Source organism: Camellia sinensis, chromosome 8 (assembly GCF_055761805.1).
Source record: "Camellia sinensis isolate YWXY chromosome 8, ASM5576180v1, whole genome shotgun sequence".
Classification (NCBI taxonomy): Eukaryota; Viridiplantae; Streptophyta; class Magnoliopsida; order Ericales; family Theaceae; genus Camellia; species Camellia sinensis.
Window position 1 is genome coordinate 136,336,647 of NC_138968.1, and position 24,166 is coordinate 136,360,812.

Consider the following 24,166-nt stretch of genomic DNA (forward strand, 5'->3'; position numbering starts at 1 on the left):
CCTTGCAAAAAATCATGTTAATTGAATATCAATAACTAATTGATCAAATCATATTTACGTCAATAGTAAGTATAATTTTTAAAATAAATTGTTGACACAAATATGATTTGATCAAATGTTTATCGATATCCGATTAACGTAATTTTTTATAGGGATGAAGTACTCGATTAGCCCTACATATTAAACAGTTCAGATCATCGATCAGGATTCCATGATAGGCCTACGGAGGCCCAACAACACTCTTCAATTGAGAAACCCAACTGGAGAGAACCTCTGTCAATTTATTGGGTCCATAGTCCTTATGGCCTCACATTTCCATGCTATGATAATAAATATATTCTTCTTGACTAGACAGGGACAAGAAGCTGGGTAATTAAGTCACACAGTACAAAAAAGTAGAACCCTCACAGGTACGATAATATTACAATGAGTTTGTAATCAATATCAATGTTTAAGGTCTTTCAACAAAAAGCAACGTCAGGCCATGATATCCTATCCTCTTCTCTGGAAATGCAATAGATGCAATTAACTTGAGACATTCTCTGGCGGATTTTGCAATCGATTAGGACAAAATTGCAAAGAATTTGATCACCAATTGACTGCACAATCGAATGAAGATGAATTTGTTAGGCATTTCTCAACAATTTCATAGGAAAAAATGTTCATAATGGATCAACATGCACTCACCAAACATGGATTCATTTGCAAGTATATCAGCAACATGGTAGTCCTCTCAAAAACAAAGATAAAAAAGGATTGACATAAAAAAAATTAACTTTGACAAATATCCTCAATATCCAAATAACATATACATTTGTTGGCATTCAAAAAATTTACAACCTACACATCGGTGGATTACCAAAATCAAATTTACATAATCCAAATATTACATCAACCATAAAGAAGCCATGCAAATTTACATTCATCCACACATGAAAACCATTGAAATTTAGTCCCCACAAAACCAATTTTTAAATCATCCATCAAGTACAATACTGTTCACAAAAAAGGGGTGATATTTTCAGTGGGGTTTCAACCATCTCTGTCCATTTGTTGAGCTTGATCATTGTATGCACCTTTAGCTCCATTGATTCCTCCTCGCTATGGGAACCTGACATGGTACCTATCCTGTGGCATGATGAAATGTAAGTAACGAGATTTGTATGGCCACCAAAAATAGACAAACACGCACTAATAAAAAATAAGGGTGATGCTATGGTACATTTGGATGTACCATACATTAGTTATGAGATTATGTGGTTTGATATCATAACTAATATCATATAAATCATAACTATTCTCATATTAACTCATAACTTAGTTATATTTAGTTATTTATATATACCATATTATCTTATAACTATCATATAACTAAATTATTTTAATAATTTAATTTTGAATTGGCAATTGGTCTAACCGGTTGCCAAAATCAGAAGTCCAACGGTCCCAAGTCAGTTGCCTCCCTCTCTTGCTCTGGTTCGTGCTCTTGCTCTTGCTCTTCTCCTCCCTCCTCTCTTCCACCATAGCTGAAGCTGCAGAGATTGTCGAAGTCCAACGGTCAAGCGTCGGGGCAACCGTTCTTCACCTTTCTCTTCTCTTCCACCATAGGCTCTCTCGCTTGCTCTTCACCTTTCTCTTCTCTTCCACCATAGCGAGAGAAGAACGATTGGCCTCCCTCTCTCTCTTGCTCTTCACCTTTCTTTTCTCTTCCACCATAGCCGAAGCTTCCGCCATGGCTAAAGACCACCAGCCCCGTCGGCGATCCACGCCACCGTTGTCGACATCTTCTTCACAAGCCATCACTCTGTTCACGTCTCCACCATGGGTTTGTCAGCAAATATTTTCCCTTCTAGTCGAATTGAATATTTACGAGAGCTCTCTTCTGTAGGTCAGGTATGTTCCTATTTACAGCCACCCAAGATAGCTGTGCCATTGGAGCTTTGATTTCAAAACCCCAACCCTTATTGAATATCTAATATTAAGGTTTGTTCTCAATCAAAATTAACATATGTAACCACCCAAGATAGGGCTTTGATTTCAAAACCCTAACCCTAAAAAGTGAATTACTGATGATATTAAGTTTTGTTCACAATCAAAATTAACATCGGTTCTCAATCATATTGGTATTTGTTTAATTGCTTTCTCTTTGCTATAGCATTATACGTCTACATGCTGATTAAACACACAGGCGACCCAGCTCAAGCTTTTTTGAGAAAATCTAAAAGTGCACCTAAGGAGAAAAATCTAAACGAGTTTTTTTTACAATGTAAATTTTTATATAAAATAAAATTTCTCTATTTTTAAGCTACAAAATTACTTTTAAGTTTTAGTTTTTTTTTTTTTTTTTTTTTTTTAAAGTTTGGCAGATCCAAATTTTTATTAGACACAAGTAAAATAAATGTAACGCCCTCAAAATAACAACATTAAACCCATCCATATAGGGACATGCATTGATACATAAAAGTCCACATTCATCTATTCATCAGAGTATTTCATTACAAAAGTATTACATGGTTACAACAGAAGCAAATGCCTTACGGGCTTACAGCTTTCCAAGTTAACACTTGGTTACAAAAGAGGGTGCTAGCTTAAATACACATTAAGTTCTAGGCTCGAATCTATATGTAATACAATCAAGAAAGAATAAGTCAACAAAAGTATGTCTGCCTCTAGCCTCCCAAGCTATGTCTTCAGAGGTGGCATGCTACCTGTACCTGAAAATGATGTTCCCATATAGGGTGAGCCAGAGCCCAGTAGAAATATACTAAACCGACTATGAACAATGCCTAAAAGATTAGCAACTGATAGATGGTCAAAACTTACACTTCCATTTACATCTCATAAAAGTTCCATGACAGCCAAGTCTACGTTACAATTCACTTTTCTTTTCTTATTCAACCTTGAGTTTAAAAACAAGGCTCAGTACTCTGGCCAAAACATTTGATGAGATTATAGTTCATCACTAGAACACTTTCGAAATCCAAGGTGGATACACATTTTGGTGTTGTATCAATAACACATAAACTACTTCCATATTTCGCAAACAATGACGATATACATTTTAGTGCTATATCAAATCAAACAAACCTTTCAATAGATAAGCATATGAGCTATATCACTACTACAACAGATAAGCATATGAGCTATATCAATACTTCAACAGAGATAAGCATATGAGCTATATCAGTACTTCAACAGATAAGCATATGAGCCATATCAATACTTCAACAGATAAGCATATGAGCTGTATCAATACTTCAACAGATAAGCATATGAGCTGTATCAATACTTCAACAGAGATAAGCATATGAGCTATATCAATACTTCAACAGATAAGCATATGAGCTATATCAATACTTCAACAGATAAGCATATGAGCTATATCAATACTTCAACAGATAAGCATATGAGCTGTATCAACATTCCAATAACCGGTTTAGAGGTACATCCCCCATCTTCCCCTAAACCGTGGAGTACATCCCCCATCTCCTTCCATACACAAGTAATGCATATAAACACAGAATCACATATGCAATCAATCAATACATAAAATTAATGTATTCTGTCAACCGTCTACACATAATGCATATGAACACATTGGTCACATGCACAATATACAGATACATAAAGTTAATGTATTCTATCAACCATCATACTCTATGACACATCCAATTGATTAGTTTTAGTTTGCCTAATCATCATGCATTGTCTACAACAATCAACACTACCCTCCACCGGTAGCCCAAAGCAATTATTTCTAAGCAGGAAATAAATGCACAAGTGGATAATATACCAACACTTCAACTGGATGAGTAATAAAAGATTTGACTACACTCTTTAATCTCATACATTCCCAATTTCAACATTCTCAATTCAATACCTCGTTTTCTTCAATTAATTAAATACATTAATTAATTAAATCAATTAGGGCAAATTACCATAATTCACAAAACAACCCTAAGGTTCCATTTCCATCAATGTCTCAACATTAATCTCATTTCTCTATGCCTAACATGCATATAGGTTTATATATCTAAAACCCTAACTTTTGTAAAATTTCACAAAGGCCCAAAACATTCTCAAAATTACCCAACAACCCCCAACATATCAAAATGCTAAAATTCAAAGACAAAGTTCATAAGATGGAGTAGGTTATCCCTACCTCAAATTCGGAGCCCAAGAGGAGAAGATGTAGAAAACTAAAATGCTCCAAACTCCAAGATTCACGGATCAAAACGAAGCCCTCGACGATCAACACAACCTTTACAAAGGGTAAAGGGAAGGAAAGTACTCTAACTAGATCAAACCCTAGAGAGAAGGGAGTTTCTAGAGAGAGAGGCTCTCAAAATATCTTTTTAGAAAGTAAGAGAGAGAGAGGAAGTGTAGAAAGTGATTCAAAAATGCCCAGCTGCCCTCTGTTATACGACATTCCCGCTCGAGCGGAAAACACAACGCTCGAGCGTCAAGAACAAAAATCTGGACACGCTCGAGCGCAATAAGGCCCGCTCGAGCGCCAAGACACAGAATAAGACACATCCGCTCGAGCGCGAAAACCAGTCCGCTCGAGCGTAGATTTCCCCTTCCCAGAACTTAAACCCAGAAAGTACTACCCGCTCGAGCGCCAACAGACCCGCTCGAGCGCAGGGAAACCCGCTCGAGCGTAGAAATCACATCTGCAGAAGTTTTGCAGGAACACGAAATACTGGATGGGTGAAACTCCCGCTCGAGCGCCAAAACCCCCGCTCGAGCGGACAGGTCAAAATCTGGGCAACTAGTTTTGGTTTCTAATCTTAACCAACCTGTAACAAATCTGCCCAGCACATCCTATAACTCAAATACAAAGTAAGAAAGGATGCACACCAGGTAATAATCAACTACTATCATCCACGGACCCATGTCCGGATCACTGTACAACAAGGGTAAACCCGGGATCGCTATAATAAAAAAATCTAGACATATAAAACAAACACTAATTTTAACATAATAATGTGTAAAAGAAAATTTATAATAAAATAAAATAATCTAATTGGTGTTTTTACTTATCTTAAGATGATCTGTGGATCGAGCTTGAATGGTGTTGTTTGATAGAATAAGTTATCTGGGTCTTGTTTTGATCATATGATTTTTTTAGGAAAGCCAATAGATATGTAAGAAATTGTAGACCTTGTTTGAGTTTCTGATTAATATGTTAGAATCAAAAGAGCCTTCTTGGATTGTTTAGTACTTCCTGATATGAAATTTTGGATTGAAAGTTGTCTTCAAGATTAGTGTGATATGGGAAAACCCAACTCATCTTAACACTCTCGTTCAAATTAGAGTTTTATCAAAATTTTCCAAAAAATATAAATAATTTTTTTTTGATGAATTCTTTTCTTAGGCTAGTTGAAGACAGGTGCAACCAATTTTCTTGATGAATTCTTCAAAAATTATTATCTAGAAAATCATTTCGTTGTGTGTATGTGTATTGTGGTTTTATTGAACCCTTTGATAATGATAATCTTGAACATTGTTTACAGATTCAATGATAATACTTCTTGTTTACCCATTTTTTGGTTTACTGGAAACTTACTTTCCTATGAGAAATGTTACTTTCTCATATTTGTATATTTGAGATATACATATATATATATATATCCGCGTGCACACACACAGGGGTGACCATTGGTTCAATGGTAAAAATCTTAGCCTAATAACCTTGAAGTTATGAGTTTAAGTCTCGAGGCAGCCACTCTGTGTACTATGTCAAAGGTTAGGTGTGTACCCAATCTGTTCCCTCCCCAACACATATTAATGTGTACTATTTGGGCGTTGTTTATATATATACACACACATAGAGATAGCATATCATATGCATATAGGTATGTATATATGCATACATATAATTTACCCTTATACCCATTAGTTTTCTTGATTGTTTGTGTCGATCTTTAGACCTTGAAATCATATATTTAATAAATTAGTAATTATATCTCTTGTATTAATTTTTTTTTTTTACCAATTTTAGATTTACGGTGAATCTGTAGCATCTAATTAGGTAGCATAATGGGGAAATGAGGAGTGGTACCTGGAGGACCCAAAACTAATAGCTCTTAGTAAATTGTTTTGTGTTACCTACTCTTCAGGAAAACATTATTTGACCTTCTCTCTTGACTTCTAAGTTAAAGTTGCTTTTAAATAGCAACTTTTATGGTAGTATGCCATTTGTTATTCCTTTTGTTTTCAACTATTCTTATTGAAATGTTAGTACCTATGACTCATCAATTATGCCAATAGGCCATTGACAGAACTTACCCATGCTTTGGAAGTTTGGCAGTGATTGCAATTGCAAATTAAAACCTTTCAATGGGTATGGCAAGAAAAAAAAAATTAATTATGGTTTTGGAAAATATGTTTGCATCACTTGCATGTTCTATTCATTTGTGCTATTGCAGATTTTGTGCTTTTTTCTTACAGAAAACATGTTGTTATTGTTTGATTATTGAAAGAACAAGGTAAAAATTGACTTATAACATAGTCCAATTATTTGAAGATGGTATAGAGCATCTTGGATGTAGACTAATGGGAATTTGTGCTCTAATTCAACATTCTAGTGTAAGTTGTAGAAATGTTTTATTTTAATTTTTAGTCAAAGCCTTTTGGATTCCATTTTAAAATCGTATTTTGTATGCATTGAACGTTGAAAGCATATGGCCTGAAGTTAACAACCACAAATCTCTAGTGGCCCCTTGGGAGACTCAAACTTGTGACCTTGGATCTTATTCTTATGTCTTTACCGCTCGGCCCCATGGGGTTAAATCTTGATGAGACTAATATTATTGAATGTGAAAAATTGATGCATTTTATGTCTGCTTTGTGCCTTTAGAAGCTTTTAAGAGCATACCATGCGATTATGCCATGAAGTCAAAACTCCCTTATTATGTGAATTGGATATTGTTGCTTCAAATTGGGTATAGTATCGGTGGTTGATGCTCTATGTTACATAAAAACACCATTTTAGCATTAGAAACAAAAACAAAAGAGCATTAAGTAATATCACATTTAGCTGTGTCCCTCATTTCTTAAATTTGGAAATAGATAAATCCGATTTTAGGCACATACACACCTCTGACATCCATACCCAAGTTATTGGAACATGGCATGCAGAAAATATGAAAGCTGAACTATAATTTGGAATGAACTTAAAATGAAATCTGTAATTTATGCAGCTGTATTTATCATAATCAATTCAAGGAAATGGATCCATGTAGCTTACACTAAAGAAATTGGGATTTGGGATAAAGCCTTGTCGAGTTGAGTTGAGTTGAGCTATGACACGATGGTCATTGTCATATTGTTCAAATTTTTTATTGATTGAATTTTATTGCAACCTTGCTGAAACAATTTTAGTGCAACATGCACATCTAGTATCAAATACAGAGTACTAGCAAGATTGATGAGCATTGGCCATTCCATACTGTTATGGTGAAATCGTATGGTCGTGCAGTCATCTTCTGGCTATTAAAAAGTTTCCTCTTGATATAACATCTGTTACTGATTTCATGGATGGAAAAACAGCAGCTTGTTTGGTATTATTGGTGTTACTGATAAGTGCTTGGAGGCCCTGTCAAGGTTCTTCTCAAACACACTTACAACCCTCGATGTGAATGGATGCATTGGCATCAAGGTATATCATATCACATTTTTTCTTATATACATGTGCCAAGAGCATTTTTCTTTCAATCATCAACCATCTTCTTAGTTTGTAATATTTTGTAGAACAAATCAGTCAACCTAACTACTTTTACACCACTCAAATTCTTCTAAGTCACCATAGGAATTCCATTAGATTTGTTGGTTTTTATAGCTTTTCCTATTTTGGTTGTCAATTTGATTTGCTTGGGGTTTGCCACTTTTGACATTGGAGCAAGAGTTTAACTACGGCTTTGTGGGCTTTGTATTTTGCCCTTATTTATTTTTTTATTTTTTATTTTTTATTATTTATTTTTTTTCGTGTAACACACTAGTAGATTCTCCTGTTGTTTCTTTCTTTTTTTTCTTTCCTTTTTTTGATGTGTATATTTTTCCCTCAGAGAGACGAAGTCGTGAAGAACTGCTTCAATTGTTCCCACATCTAAGATGCTTCAAAGTGCATAGCTAAAGTTATATGCTTTATGAAGTCATAATCATTTCCTGCCATCGACGTGAGTTTCTCTCCTCAGATATATATATTTTCAAAATCATTAAACAAAACCACCACTAAACTACGAATAAAGAATTTATTAATGATCGTAACATCATTTATGTAACGCCCTAAAAATTAACCCATTATATATATCAATGACATGCATTATTTAAAGAAAACACTTCAATAATTCATTATAATATTCATCAGAGTCTTACTAAACAAAAACATTACATGTAACATCAAATTAAATGCCCTAACGGCTTACATCTTTCCAAGCCAACACTTGGACACAAAAGTATGAGTTCTAACTCAAATATAAATAAAGCCCTAGGCTTGAGTGTTTACATGTACTAACAACGAAAAAATAAAACAAATAACTAGAAATAGTCTTCAAAGTCCAAGTCCTTCCAAGCTAAGTCCTTGGAGGTAGCTTATCACCTGAACCTGAAAATGATGTTTCCATAAAGGGTGAGCCACAGCCCAGTAGAAATATACTAAACCACATATAAGCAATGAATAAAGCAATAGCATTCAACAGATGGTTAACCAAGATAATCAATTACTCCATTTTACAGTCTCATGACACTATTGTCTAAGACACGTTTTACTTTCCAACTTTATCAACATGGCTCAGAACCTGGCCAAACTTACAACAGTGAATTATATATATCATATTCACATCCTTCCAATATCAACAAACAAATGAGACTCAAGCTCAAATCAAAACACTTCATACTTCCAGATTGATACACATTTTAGTGCTATATCAATAAAAACACTTCTATATAAATAAGCACACATAAAAGTGATGCTAATGGAGTCCATCCCCTATCTCCTCCCAAACAAAATCCGGTTTAGAGGTCCATCCCCTATCTTCCCCTAAACCGTGGAGTACATCCCCTATCTCCTCCCACACAAAACAATGTATGCAAATGCAATGCTCAATCAATACACGTATTTTCTGTATCAATGCAATAATCAAAATTAATGACTTAACCAATGTGATTAGTTTCAGTTATTCCTAATCCACATGCAATGTCTACAACAATCACGACTATCCTCCACCGATAGCCCAAAACAGTTATTTCTAGACTGGAAATAAATATATCAACAATTCAATGGGCGAGTGATTTACATTATCCAACTACACCATTTAAGCAATAAATTTCTCAATTTCATGAATTTAACCAAATTCCCCAATTTCCTTAAATTAATTATTCAAATTAATTAATTTAAACAACTAGGGTTTTCCCAAAATTACCAAAGTAACCCCAACTTATCAAAATACCAAAACTTAGAACAAAACTTATAAAATGGAGTAGGAAATCCCTACCTCGAAGAAAACAACCCAAAATGGAGAAGACAAAGATGAATACCCAATACCAATGTGCTCCAAACCGCCAAATGTTCAGATTAAATGAAAGCCCTCGACTCCCTCTATCTTTTTAATAAAGCAACTAGGGTAGAAACACCCTCTAAATAGATCAAACCTAAGAGAGAAGGTGAGTAGGGAGGGAGAGAAGTCGGACCTTAGGGTTTGGAATCTAAAAAGATGATGAAAACTGATTAAAAACCCGCTGCTGTCTAATTAAACTGGACAGGCTCGCTCGAGCGAAGACTTGGTCGCTCGAGCGACCAGACACAGAAAAGCTACGCTCAAGCCAAGGAGGCCTTGCTCGAGCCAACAACCCAAAAGCTCGCTCGAGCGAAAGAAATCTCGCTCGAGCGAAGAACTCAAACCCTCAGGTCTGTAACCAGACACATGCTCGAGCGAAGGAACTCCCGCTCGAGCGAAGAACGAACTAACTCGCTCGAGCGAAGAAAAGCTCGCTCGAGCCAAAAACCTCTGCTCTCAGGTCTTACTACAAAACGCAATCCTCGCTCGATCTAAGAAACCCTGGCTCAAGCGACGGACCAAAACAAAGAGCTCGCTCGAGCGAATAACTTCTCGCTCGAGCGAAGGGTCAAAATTCTGGGCAGCAACCCTTTGCTCCCAAGCTCAACCAACCTGCTATAAACCTGCCCATTGCATCTCCCAACTCAGAAATAGGAAATTAAAGGACGGTAACAATCATAATACAATGGCAGGAGCTACGGAACCTAAGTCCGGATACAATAATCAAATGGGAAAAGACCGGGGTCGCTATAATTTATGTACGTGCTATAAACCCAGATTGTTTAAGAAAAACAATGTTACACTGACTAATCTTCTGAAGATTCCCAGTCACAATGTTATACTCTGACTAATCTTCTGAAGATTCCCAATCACTTCATTGGATTTATCTTTCTAGCTTGTTGAACAATTTCTCATTAACTTCATGGTTCACCGGCTCCTAGGAATCTTAAATGGCTGGTTTGGTCATTCAAAGGCATTTAGAACACATTATGATGAACTCATTCCTCTGAAGTCCTTTTATGTTAAAATATATATTTTTTATTTTATGAAAGAGATATATCCATAGATTCACTAGCATCCCAATCGGGGGCTTGTTCTTCAAGAATTTGTTGGGCAGGCATGTCCATTTCACAATCTGGTTAAGTGTGGTAACTTAATGGTCCCATTTAGTTTGGAACATCTAATCTATCATGTATAGATGCTAACTCTGGTTCACCAGGTTTCCAAGAGTTCATGGGACACAAAAGGGCCATTGAAATTCTATGAAGTATATGGGATTAGACACATAACAGCCATTGGATGTGTTGTCTATTTCACGATATCTTGCATTTATAGCTTTCTGATCCTAGAACCTGTATTTTTGTTTTTATTTTATTTTTTATTTTGCAGGTACTTTTATTTATTTATTTTATTTGTTCTGGCCATAATATTTAAAATTTTCCAATCTTCTCCTTGGTTGATGAGTGGTAGATATTTTGCAGGTTCATGATGCTGTCTTGGAGAAATGTTGCCGATATGCAGTTAATTCATTAGGGACAGAAAATACTCAAGATGTTCAATAAACAGATGAGATTGATACACAAGATATTTGATAAACATATGAGATTGATACATGACATGTGATTTGATAGATGTAACCTTACTAAATGAGCCGTCCTATTTTGGGTAGTTAATTATGAGAAGCATACATTTTTTAATTATATGCAAGTAAAAATTATAATCAAGGAAGCAGGGGAAATTAAAATATGCTCCTGTGACTATTGTGATGTTACCACTCTATAGTTATTTTTTAAGGTTACCACAAAGGTGGTTGAAGATGTTATTTTTAGTTGACAACAGAGTGATGGTTAATATTATTGTTTCTATATTTGATTCTGAGATTTTCCTATGGAACTGTGGGTTGAGTTAGTTTTTTCTGAATTGCAAAGAGCTAAGAGGGCTTTGGGTGACACTATTGCTAGGGTAATGGCAACTGTTACAAGGTCAATGCACAACAATGGGAACTATTGCAATAGATTTGAAATGTTCCATTTAGGTTTCCCCGAGCAACATATTTTTTGCATGTTCTTCACATCTTATCATATGAAATAAATGATTCAAATAATTGACATGAGTATAAATTAATCTCATAATACATTAACTTCATACATGAAGTTAAGACTTTCAACTTAAGCAAATCCGAAATCTACCAAATATGCCATACACATTGCAAACATCAAAACAGATTGAAATCAATACAATACCAAGCAGTCGAATTTTTTGTGGAAAACCTTCTAACACATTTACTTGTATTCAGTTGTGGAAAATTGAGTATATTTTACCAGTCAAATCCACACCGCAATGTAGACCACCCCTAGGGAACTCCTGTTGTTCAAAATGACCATTTAAACAAAAAAGAAAAGAAAAAATGTATGCATGTATTCTTCTCCCCTTTAGAAAAGACTAATTGAAGACATTCTTTTTTATCTTCAGCCAACGTCTGAAACAACAGCACCAAAAAGGAAGACCACAATCGATGCCCAGGAAAAACATCATCACATAAAGAACTGCAGGTATATTACACTGGAAGGTATTTCTGGATATATATTTTGATTGAAAAGAAAAAGGAAAAGGAAAAGGCAAAAAAAAGAAGGGAAGGAAATTGAACAAGACATACATAACTTTTCTATGAGACAAAGGTAGCATAATACAAAGCCACAAAGGCAGATCATAGCAAGGATCCTGCTAGGGGAAACCTAAAACGAACATATCTCAAACATGATCTACCGTTCTTACATAAACATAACACCTATCTTTCTCTGTTGATTTTCTCTACTTTTTATCTCCCACTTCAGAGCTGACCTGACCTGACCTGCAGGCAAATAGATATTGGATTGTCACAATGAATTCAAACACAACACCTCATGCATCCGTATCAACTTCTTTCCTTGAGGATGTGTTTGGATCATAAAATTTGAAGCTCATGTTCATAAAAATGCAGAACTCCAGTCCTCTTCACACAATGTGCTTACAATTATAGAACCCTTCTTTCATTTTTATGAAAGTGGAATGCTCAAATATTAAAAACCCATTAAAGTTTCATTCCTCACATGAACACTATGCAAAAAACAACAATTTATACATTATATATATAAAAAACTATTTTTCTTTTTTTGTGGATAGATTCCAATCATTTGAAGCCAACATAAGTTTTAACAACACGGACAGTAGATCTCCAAACCCTAGAGGCCCTGAAGTTAACAAAATCTATATAACAAAGAAACACAAATTTTGTTTTTCGAGTGTCTACTTCTTGGTTCCACCACGGACAATGGATCTCCAAACCCTCGGCTTCTTCCACTTATCTTGTCATAGTGCTTCACTGTATCAGCCACCTCTGATGGAGTCAGTTTTGCACCCCATTTATAGCAGAGATTCTAAAAGAAGAATGAAATCATAACAAATAAAAAAAATATGAACAAATTTAAAGCCAACAACCTTATATATTTAATCATGCATAATGAAACAAGCTCACGTAATCTTCTAAAAGTTGAATGTCGAAAAGTTTCACGCTTGAGATATACCAAGACTTCTATTTACAACGAATTTTTCTAATATTTAAATTTTTTAATGTCAAACTTATATTTACGACATACATTGATATGTCAAACTCATGCATGCATAACCTAAATATATCCTTCGAATGATTTCATATATGGAAGCTTATAAATAATGATGCTTTCTATTTTGAGGTCTTACTTAAGTATTAGGAAATTTAAAACAAACCTGGAACATGGATACAGCACCATAGTGGAAAATCTTTCGCAACCTTCCGTAGACTGAAAGTTCCTCATATGTCATTCCCATGTCCACTTCACCCAGCTGTTCCACACCCCAAAAAAAAAAATGTAGCTCAGATTTTGACCTACATAACTCTAGGAACTTCTTTTGATTCCAGATGATAACCAACAAAAATGTAAACTTGAAAGAAGCTTTGTATGCCGTCAACATCAAGAACATCAATGCATTAATGAAACAAAATTTGACAGCAGAAGAAACACACATACAAAAAGAACAAAATATCAAGGACAAGAATATAGAAATGTGCTTAATTCAATACCTGGCTGTAGTTGGACCGTATAGGCTCCAATTCAGCAGTGGGGGGAGCAGCTTCAATTTCTGCTAAAGATGGATATCCAAGATGGGTGGCAGCCCATCGCAGAAATCTACGAAGATCATGCTTACTAATACTTCCAATTGTTATATCTGCTGAACTGCAATCATATTGAACCAAAAAAAAAAGTAAATAATAAAACCTGGCTTGTTATGAACCCTAGGCATGAGGGATGCCAACATAAATGCTAGCACCATTCTTATTTGAGCTTGAATGTTTTACAACCCCAAGTTTTCAATGTTTGATCCCCCATCTACCTGTGGAAACACAATCAGCTCAAATTAGGTACAATTTGAAAACATTAACAATATTTTTACCCCTTTATACAATTCCCAGAAAATTGCTAAAGGTAATACATCCAAACCACTTTAATTTTGTTTCTCATAGGAAAATCAAGCCACCACAAGAGCAATTGTTAGAAAAATAAAAAATTTCAAGTATATCAGTTACATGAATAAACACATTTCACACACAAAATTTCAAGTAATTGTTAGAAAATTTCACACATAAAAAATTTCCTAATTTCACACATAAAAAATTTCAAGTAATTGTTAGAAAATCAAATAAACAGATTTCAAATAAAAAATTAGTCTCATATCAGTTACATGAGTACAAAATTCAATTACCCACACATCAGATTTCACACACAAGCCAAATTTCAAGTATATATATATATAAGGAATCAACACAACTAACAAACATAAAAAACCTAAACCTATTCAAATCATATTTTCCCAATTTTATAAACCAACCCAGTGAGTTCACAAAGGTGAAAGGGGTAGTTTCGAAGAAGGGGATTTCGCTTTAGGGTTTCATAGAATGGAGATGGAGAAAGGGAGAGAAACAAGTTGTAGAGCGAGTGAGAGAGAGAGAGAGAGAGACATACATTGAGGCATGTAGCTTGCTAAAACAAGTGAAAAAGTCACTTTTTGAGGCGACAAGTGTGCTGTTGCAAATGTTTCCGTGTTTTAAGCCTACTTTTCTTGTAGTGTAGTGGACCTACCAAGTCTTGAGCAACATAGATTCAACCACAAAAACATTAAATAACACAAACAATCAACCTAATCTCGTAAATTACACTTGGAAAAACAAAATCAAGTCTTTCTTCAAAGGAAATGGGACTAAATGAAGATGGGTTTTCGATTTTTTGAACATATATTGAACCATTTTATCATTCTATTCTATCAAGTGTTATACACTCAGTCAAATTAACTGAAGTTCTTATTTGACTACTGCATTTCAAGTTAATTTAAATCTTTCTCTCCTAAAATTGGGATTCTATGTTGAGTCATTAAAAAAGGGTTATAGGTCAACGATCATAACATCCTACTCGTAACAATTTGTATGTGAATTAACATTTTTGAGAAGTATATACAAAATGAGTCTAAATTATACCAAAACAAAGAAATTTTAAAAAAAAATTATTAAAAATATAACGAACCGTGTTTTATAAGAAATATACAACAGAAAGCTCAGTAGGAAAAACTTTGCATTTCATTAAAAATTAAAAACAAAAGAGAGATGGAGATGAACTGCTTTGAAACTAAGCAATTTTGTGTTCAAGTAGAAATTCATAAAAAGAAAAGTAAGAAACAATAAATAGAGATAGATTTGGGAAAGTAGATTGAACACACACACACAGAGTTCTGAAACACCTTAGAAGAAAAAAAAAGAGTTATGTGATACACCCAAAAAGAAAAGAAAAAATTGAACAAGAGCATTGTACTCGGTGTGCAATTAAGATTTTAAAAAGAAGAAAAGAAAACATAATTTTTATAAATTAAAAAAAAAAAGGGCTCTCTAAGACATCAAAAAGTATGAGACAGAAAATAAATTGATATTAGGTTATTTGATTCAGTAATACTACAATACAAATCTAGACTTAACTGTCCAAAATTGTCATCTTGTGATTTAAAATTATTCTACATATCAACTCCACATTACACAAATTTAATCTCAACTAGATAACTCTCATTCAGGATAAATAGATAGCATTTTTCTATTTGATTAAATGGGAGAAGAAAAAAAAAAGAAGGAAAAAGCAGTAGTCAAATGATACATATGCAATGAGGGAGATATATGACAACGTATAACTGGAGAGAAAAATTTCTCCTAGCAGAGAGGGAGGCACTCAAATTACAATAATGTACATTCAACATTTTCAAACTGCAACAATATTTGAATCACAAATATACAAACAAAAATTCACATACAACGGCAAGAATTAACAAACCGGTGTCTTGTAATGAGGATAAGCTCCCCAATTTATTCTAATTGTCTTCGTCCGCACACTACAATGGCAAGAATTAACAAACCATCAAACATTTTGAACTTCTGATAAATTCAGTTATCTGATTGGTCTATGAAAATCAATGAAATTCTGCTAATTAGGCACTTTATATATTATGTGATGCTTGCTCACATCTTCAAACTATCAAGTTTAGGTTTTCACTTATAACAGTTCCTTTTAAAACTTCAGGATTTGTAATTGGGACATTAGCACATATTAAATAAATCTTCCCACAACACAAAGAAACTACTAAAATGAAAAAAAGCAATAGATCAGTCTTTCCTGCAATAATTAAATGAGATTTACGGCTTACCTAAAAATACGATCCAGCAATGCATCTGCTGCTACTGGTTCACGAGAAAATATCTTGTAGCTCATATCATTCTCACCATGTTGCTTGAGAACAGAAATGCTTGTGAATGGAAGATCAGAACTCTCTACAGTACCTACCAGTTCTAGAATTGCCGATGCAGAATGCAGGCCAAAATATGCCTTGGCCACAGCAAACCGTCAATATTTAGCAAATTGAAAGGTGATATGCAGTAAGGGGAAAACAGTGTAACTAAGCATATGAGTAATGAATTTTTGAATGCTACAAGTAACTGTTAGAATACTCACTGGATTCAAGAATCCCCTCACAAAAGTTGCATGGGTATGTTGTAACTGCCTATTAGGAATTAAAAATGTAGGCGTAAAGTTGAGGAGGCCGACACTGCTCCTCCGCCGCTCGACGTCAATCGAGAGAGAGAGAGAGAGAGAGAGAGAGGGGAGGTAAGAAGAGATTAGGGATTTTTGGGTTTGAGATTGGGGATTTTTTTGTTTGGGGGGGGGGAATAAAAAATAAAAAAATATATATATTTTTTTGAGTTACAAATGAAATTTAAATAATAAAATTACGTCGTTTAATTTTTTTTTTTTTTTTTGCGGCGGGGTTGTCGTCATCAAAAAAATTTATTTTTTGTTAAAATATATTTTTTTTTGTAGTTAATGAATTTTTTTTAAAAAAATATTATTATTTTTTATTTGGTAGAAGTGGGGGTAATATTTTAATGAAAAATATTTTCTACTAAAATAAAAGTTAATTTTTTGTAGTCAATGAAAAATATTTTTCTGCGGCCTATTTTTTTTTTGTTACTAAAAATCATCAACTAATTTTTTGTGATAGAGGAAAGGAAGCGGCAGTAGTGGTGAAGGTGGTGGATAAGAGATGATGGTGATGGTGATGGTGATGGTGATGGTGATGGTGATGGTGAAAGAGAAGAGAGATGAGCGAGAGAGATAGAGAAAGATGAGAGATGAGAGAGATGAGAGAGAAGAGAGATAAACGAGAGAGATAAAGAGAAGAGAGATGAGTGAAAGAGACAGAGAGAGAAAAGAGATGAGAGAAGAGATAGATGAGTGAGAGACACACAGAGAGAGAGAGACAGATAAACAGACAGACAGACAGAGAAGAGTGATGAGTGAGAGAGAGAAAGAGAAGAGAGAAAGGAAGGAAGATAAAAAAAATGGATGAAAAGATATAGACAAAGAGAGAGAGAGAGAGAGATAAAGAGCGAAAAGAGATAAACGAGAGAGACAGAGAGAGATGAGCGAGAGAGCGAGAGAAATAAAGAGAAGAGAGATGAGAGAGATGAAGAGAAGAAAGATGGACGAGAGACACAAAGAGAAAGAGAGAGAGACAGACAGACAGAGAAGAGTGATGAATGATGAGTGAGAGAGAGAAAGATAAGAGAGACAGAGACATAGAGAGAAAGAAAGAGACAGACAGACAAAGAAGAGTGATGAATGAGAGAAAGAGAGATAAGAGAGACAGAGACACATAGAGAAAGAGAGAGACAGACAGACAAAGAAGAGTTATGAGTGAGAGAGAGAAAGAGAAGAGAGACAGAGATAGAAAGATGAAAAAATTGGTGAAAAAAGAAATGTTCAAAAGAGTAAAACGATGTCGTTTTTATTTTTTTTATTTTTTTTTGTAATAGAAAAATACTGTTGTATTTATTTAAACCATTTTATGACTATATATATATGAAGCCATCTCAAAGCCACAATATATATATATATATATTTTTTTTAACTTTTTTTTTTGCAACGGTATGTATTACGATCGCAAAAAACTCTTCTTTTTTTTTTTTGTAACTGCAGCTGGTACCGTCCCAAATACTTTTTTTTTTTTTGTGACAGCAATTTCTGTCGTCGCAAATACTCTATTTTTTTGCGACGGCAAGTTGTGCCGTCTCAAAAAGTTACATTTTTTGGCAATGGGAAGTTGTGCCGTCTCAAAAAGTCACATTTTTTTGAGACGGGAAGTTGTGCCGTCTCCAAAAGTCACATTTTTTGCGACGACAAGTTGTGCCATCTCAAAAAGTCACATTTTTTAGCGATGGCAAGTTGTGCCGTCTCTAAAAGTCACATTTTTTGAGACAGCAAGTTGTGCCGTCACAAAAAGTTCCGCCTCATAAGCCCACTTTTTTTGTAGTGTGGTGTGCTTATGAGATATGTGATTAGTGGTTATGAGTAAAGTGGTGTGGTTATGAGCCAAAGAATGTTGGTTATGAGATATGTGATTAGTGGTTATAAGTAAAGTGGTATGGTTATGAGCCAAAGAGTATTGATTATGAGATTTATAACTAATGGTTATGAGATATGTGATGTTAATTATGATCAAAGTGGTGTGACTATGAGCCAAAGAGTGTTATGAGATATGTGATTAGTGGTTATGATATATGTGAGGTTAGTTATGAGCCAAAGACTGTTGGTTATGAGATATATGGGTAATGGTTATGAAATATATGATTGTTGTTTGTGAGATATGTGATTTTGGTTATGAGCAAAGTGGTGTAGTTATGAGTTAAAAGAGTATTTGGTTATGAGATATGTGATTATTAGTTATAAGATATGTGATATTGGTTATGATCAAAGTGATGTGGTTATGAGTAAAAGGGTGTTGATTATGAGATATGTAATGTTGGTTATGAGTCAAAGGGGGATTGGTTATAAGATGTGGTTATGAGTTATATGGGTAGTAGTTATGAGATATGTGATTAATGTTATGAGATATGTGATATTGGTTATGATCAAAGTGGTGTGATTATGAGCTAAAGGATATTGGTTATGAGATGTAGTTATGAGATATGTGATTGTAGTTATGAAATATATGATATTGGTTATCAACAAAATGGTGCTGGTTATGAGATGTGGTTATGAGATATGTGATGAGAGCTCATAACTAAATTATGATTAATTTGATTCTAGTTATGAACAAATATGATTTTGGCTCATAACTATAAAAAGTGACCTGCTTACCAGATCACTTTTAATGATGTGGCTCAATCTGAACCATTGATTTTCTATGTACCATACATTTTTTAAACAAAATGTACTATAGACTTTCCCAAACTTTGAAGCTATACTACTATGAAAAATTGACATAATGGACATTATACTACTTTCAATATAGAAATCGAAGAATGTCAGAAGTTTTATTATGCTAATATAACTTATGTATCATCTTCTCTTTTTTTATCAGCAAAAATTACTAAAGCAGAGAAAAAATTAAGTAAAAGTAGATTCCATGATAAATTGAAGACAAGAAACATAAAAACTATTCAGAAGTTGCAGGAAAGAACTTACGAGTGGTTAAAAAACTTTCAATTTGATTTGAGAGCTTTGAATGGAGTGAGTTGCACACCAGATCTAGAACAGATATGATGGATCCATTCAACATTAAATATCTTAAACTGTTTAGTAAATTGAATTTCCCAAAAATTGCCTTAATTTGAACTATACTACTTAAAAACATATTAAAATAGCCAGGTTTCAAAATTTCATCAATTAATGTCACTCTCTTAATTAACTTTGCATGTCTAATACCTAGCCAATTTCTTTACCAAATCTACAATTATGGAAATATATCAAATCATGTAATTTCAAGCACAAAACTTTGCAAACAGTTAGTTTGCACAAAAACAGCGACAACAGTCACAATGCCATCAAAAAAAATTCTTTAAGAATTAAACAAAATTTATTAGATCTCATTCCTATGCCTCTAGAATAACAGAAAAATTCATTCTCAAAGGACAATGTCTAAGATAGATTTAACTAGGAACGTGGAAATTCATGCTTTAAAAGGGCAAAAATGGAAGATGATAATAGGTATCAAAAGGAAGCACCCAAGGAAACTGATAATAGGTATTAAATTTCAAGCTTACTTGACCAACATCATCTTCTCTAACAGCACCAAAAGGTATAATGCGCCCCTTCTACTAACCTAATTTATCTAAAAAAAACTTTGAAGTGTGCACTGTCATAGAGCAAATTGGGCAATCATGTAGGGTGCAGCAGTTATCAAGAGATACCAATTGATTTTGCATTTCATCAATTACTATGATGGAGAGCATTATTTGACTTTATTGTTATTGTTGGAATGGTGATGAGCATCATGAGTCAAAGGAATTAAAGAATCAAATACAACCCACCCACCCACCCACCCACCCCCCAACATGCCACAATTTTCTTATTCTTTTTCTTTTTGTTTTCTTGTGAAACTTACAGAACAACCAACTGAATTGAGTATGCTGTTTTATTTTAGCCTTTGACCTCGAACTTAGGACCTTTTTGTTTTGTCAACCACAGAAAGCTCCTATACTACCCTCCCTCTACTTTTCAGCTGGGTATATTTTTAAAACCTTTGCAGATCCAAAAATCAAAGGACTTCCAAAAATATAAGCAGAACACTGAATATATACAGGGAAAATGATTAAACAGAAAAAATTAAATCACTGCTCTAAAACATTATCTTCAGCAATAGTTGAATAATTTAACCATTAATTGAAAATTTAACATTAGTATTTCTTTTTTCATAAAAAGAAGGGAAACAAACAAATAATAAAAAAATTGAAGACACAATTAAACAAAACATGTAGAAAATAGGTATCATTTAAATTGGGACACTCAAACCTGGTATCATCATCTCTAGATTTTAAGAAATACAAAGAGAGAGATCTGACCTAGGGCTGTAACGGCAAAGTATGTGATCTGTCTCATTTTAATATCTAAAATTACATATATAGATCAAATTGAAACTCTTTTTATGTATTCGGGACTAAATTGACACAGTTTATACATCGGGGATCAAAATACACAAATCTCATATTTAGGCACTACAAATGTAATTGACCTTGTACATATACTAGTGGTGGAGCACACACGATGTGTGTGCAAATTAAAAAATATATATATTATTTTAAAAAAATGATTATACATTACAAATTTATTTTTAAAAAAAAAATAGAGAACACTTACAATTTTGATATAAACAAAATAAATTATTAATTCTTAAAAAAATAGTACTCTTTTTAAAAATTATAAATCCAAAATTTTTAGAATATTTATAGTTAAATAGATTTGATATACCCAAAGAAATATAAACAATTACATTGAATTGTTTTTTATATAAATGAAGTAAAATAATAGTCACATTTTTTTTCCTAAGGAACTTGATAATATAATGAAACTTTTGGAATATATTGAAATTTAAAAATATTCTGAATATCTATTTCTTTCTCATTCTTTTTTCTAAAATAAATAAGCTTTTGGAATATATTTTTAACTTACTATTCTCATTCATCCAAGAATTAAGAAATTTTTTTGTTTATTATTATTATTATTATTATTATTATTATTATTATTTGTGTTTCAAAAAATGTTTAAGAACATCCTCATTTTTATTTTTATTTTTATTTTTTGTGTGTGCAAATTTTATTTTTTTTTTTTTTTAAAGTTTGGAATACTACTTTTTTAGAAACAATTTAGAAATTGAAAAATAGTTTTCCTAACTTAAAAAAAAATAAAAAATAAAAAATAAATGATGGAAAGGAAAAAATTGAACACACAATGAGTAAAACCTTCTTTTCTTCTTTTTTGTTTTCTTTTTCTGACTTCTCTATTAACTTATTAAATCAATATACAAAAAGAAACAAAGAGCTTTTCTTCTGAAGAATACAAAGTCATAATTTTTTTTTATATATTTAAAATGTATACAATAAAATCTATATAAAAATAAATAAATTTATACTTAGAATGATAACCTATATAATTTAAATTCAAGTTTGTATTGTAAAATTGGCATCTATCTATACTGTGTATAAAGCATCTAATATATGTGTGCACAAAATCTATAAACAAAGAAAATAAAAATATACTCACAAAGATAATATATACACAAAATCTATACAGTTAATTTTATTTTTTGTATTTTTTTAATCAACGTAATGAAGAAAATGAAAATGGAGTTTTTTATTTTATTTTATTTTTGCAACATGAAGAAGAAATAAAAAAAAACTATTAAAGAATTACAGAATTTATACAAACAAACAAAATACATATTATATATTTATTTCTTGAATTTCTTTGTCCTATAAATATGGGTCACTGTTTATCTATTTTTCATGGACGTTGAGTTAATTGTCCGATGGGTTTGATGTAGTTGTTGTAATGATAGAGCTGGTTCATTATTTCACAGTAGTTTGGTTGATTAACTCAATTTCTTATATGAACTATTGGTGGATATTAAAATTAAATATATATATATATATATATATTATCTATACTACTATAAAAATTCAGAACACCTTTTTTTTTTACTCAATCAAAGAAAAAAAAAATAAATATTGATTGGTAACTACTTGAAAAGTCAACACAAAGTTGTAAAATAATCTAGAAAAATAAATAAATTATGTATATAAGTTTTTGAACTGGAATTATGCATATAAGTTGTAAGACAACTTTTGGAGAGGAAAAAAAAAATTGTATAAATTTGTGTAAAATAACCTGGGAAAAAAAACAGGAATACAAATTCTATGAATGTAAATTCTGCATAATGACTCACCAAAAGACCAACTCTTATATGAGTCAGCACTTTGGGTATCTTCAACATACGCAATCTCCTTCTTTGAAAAATCAAAATGTTAAAAAAAAAAAAAAAACCATGTAACAGAATGATGGTAAAAGGAGAGGAAGGAAAAAAAAAAAGAACAAAATTCATACCAAAAACAAAACAAATAAACAAAAGTTTCAATCATTGATAATAATTGTATCAAACAATTTTGTACTTTCTTTAAAAGAGAAAAACCATTGTAGAAGGAGAGGAAGAAAGAAAAAAATAAAAAAGAAAAATGATAAAAGTAAGTTATTGGAGAAGAGAAGTTATTGTAGAGGAGTTATTTAGAGAATGTGGTTGAGTGGGAAGTTATTGTAGATTATTTTATTTATTTACTTATTATATAAATGTCACATAGCAAAAGATTCATGATACTAAAAAATGGCCTCACTTAATATAATAGTATATATAGTATAGATATACATCATGTATACGATCAAACAAAAAAGGAAACAAATCCAAGGAACGAAGCAGCAAACCCACTAAACAAATGTCATACAAGGTGAAGATCTGAGATGAGATCAAAATTCAATTTGATGGAGGGGGTTAGATAAACCCAATCTAGGGGTAGAGCTAAATTATGTCGTAGAAGAGACCTTCAATATGCCATGGATGAAATTCCTTTTGGATCTTCTCTATTCCTCCAGAAAATCTAATCTTCCTTAATTTGATTGCTCTGTCTGAAATTTTTGTTTTTCACATCCATATGTAAGCGTACTGATGAGCACAAAATAAAATTCAAACTCTGGCAATAATCAACACATTCACATTCTAAATATCAAGTTCAAAATTCCAACATAGAGAGAGATAGAGACTGAGTGGAAGAGGGCTTACCAGAATGTAATGGTGTTGGTGGTTTTGAAACCCTAACCCTGAAACCAACCCTCGATTTTCTACCGCCACCACCCTCAATTTTCCAAAATAAAACATAAATTTGATCTGTTTAAAAGTAACAAAATCTAATAGTGGGACACTTCCTAAACAGATCAAATTTATGTTTTATTTAGGAAATGATATTGACTACATCTACTTCAATGCCTTTTTTTCCAATGTAGTCAAATCATTGAAATTACTGATTTTATACTCCTTAAACAAAATATCCATTCTTTTACTCATAATTTTAGCTGAACTAATTATGAACTCTGAAAGAATTTTTTTAACTCCACTTCTTGTTCCACTGAATTGCTAGGAATGTTTGTGAACTATATTACATGATGAATGTTCAC

The 24,166-nt window shown here is 32.9% G+C and overlaps 2 long non-coding RNA genes across 2 annotated transcripts; one reads left to right on the forward strand and one right to left on the reverse strand.

Moving 5' to 3' along the window:
* Nucleotides 1-797: 797 nt before the first annotated feature.
* On the reverse strand, nt 798-24,166 carry LOC114295524 (uncharacterized). The gene is made up of 2 exons (XR_014338283.1): nt 23,775-24,166; nt 798-1,128 (listed from the first exon to the last, which is right to left on the reverse strand). It is a non-coding gene; the product is annotated as an uncharacterized LOC114295524 (long non-coding RNA).
* LOC145797140 (uncharacterized) lies at nt 1,581-8,185 on the forward strand. Its single transcript, XR_014338284.1, has 3 exons — nt 1,581-1,893; nt 7,558-7,663; nt 8,072-8,185. It is a non-coding gene; the product is annotated as an uncharacterized LOC145797140 (long non-coding RNA).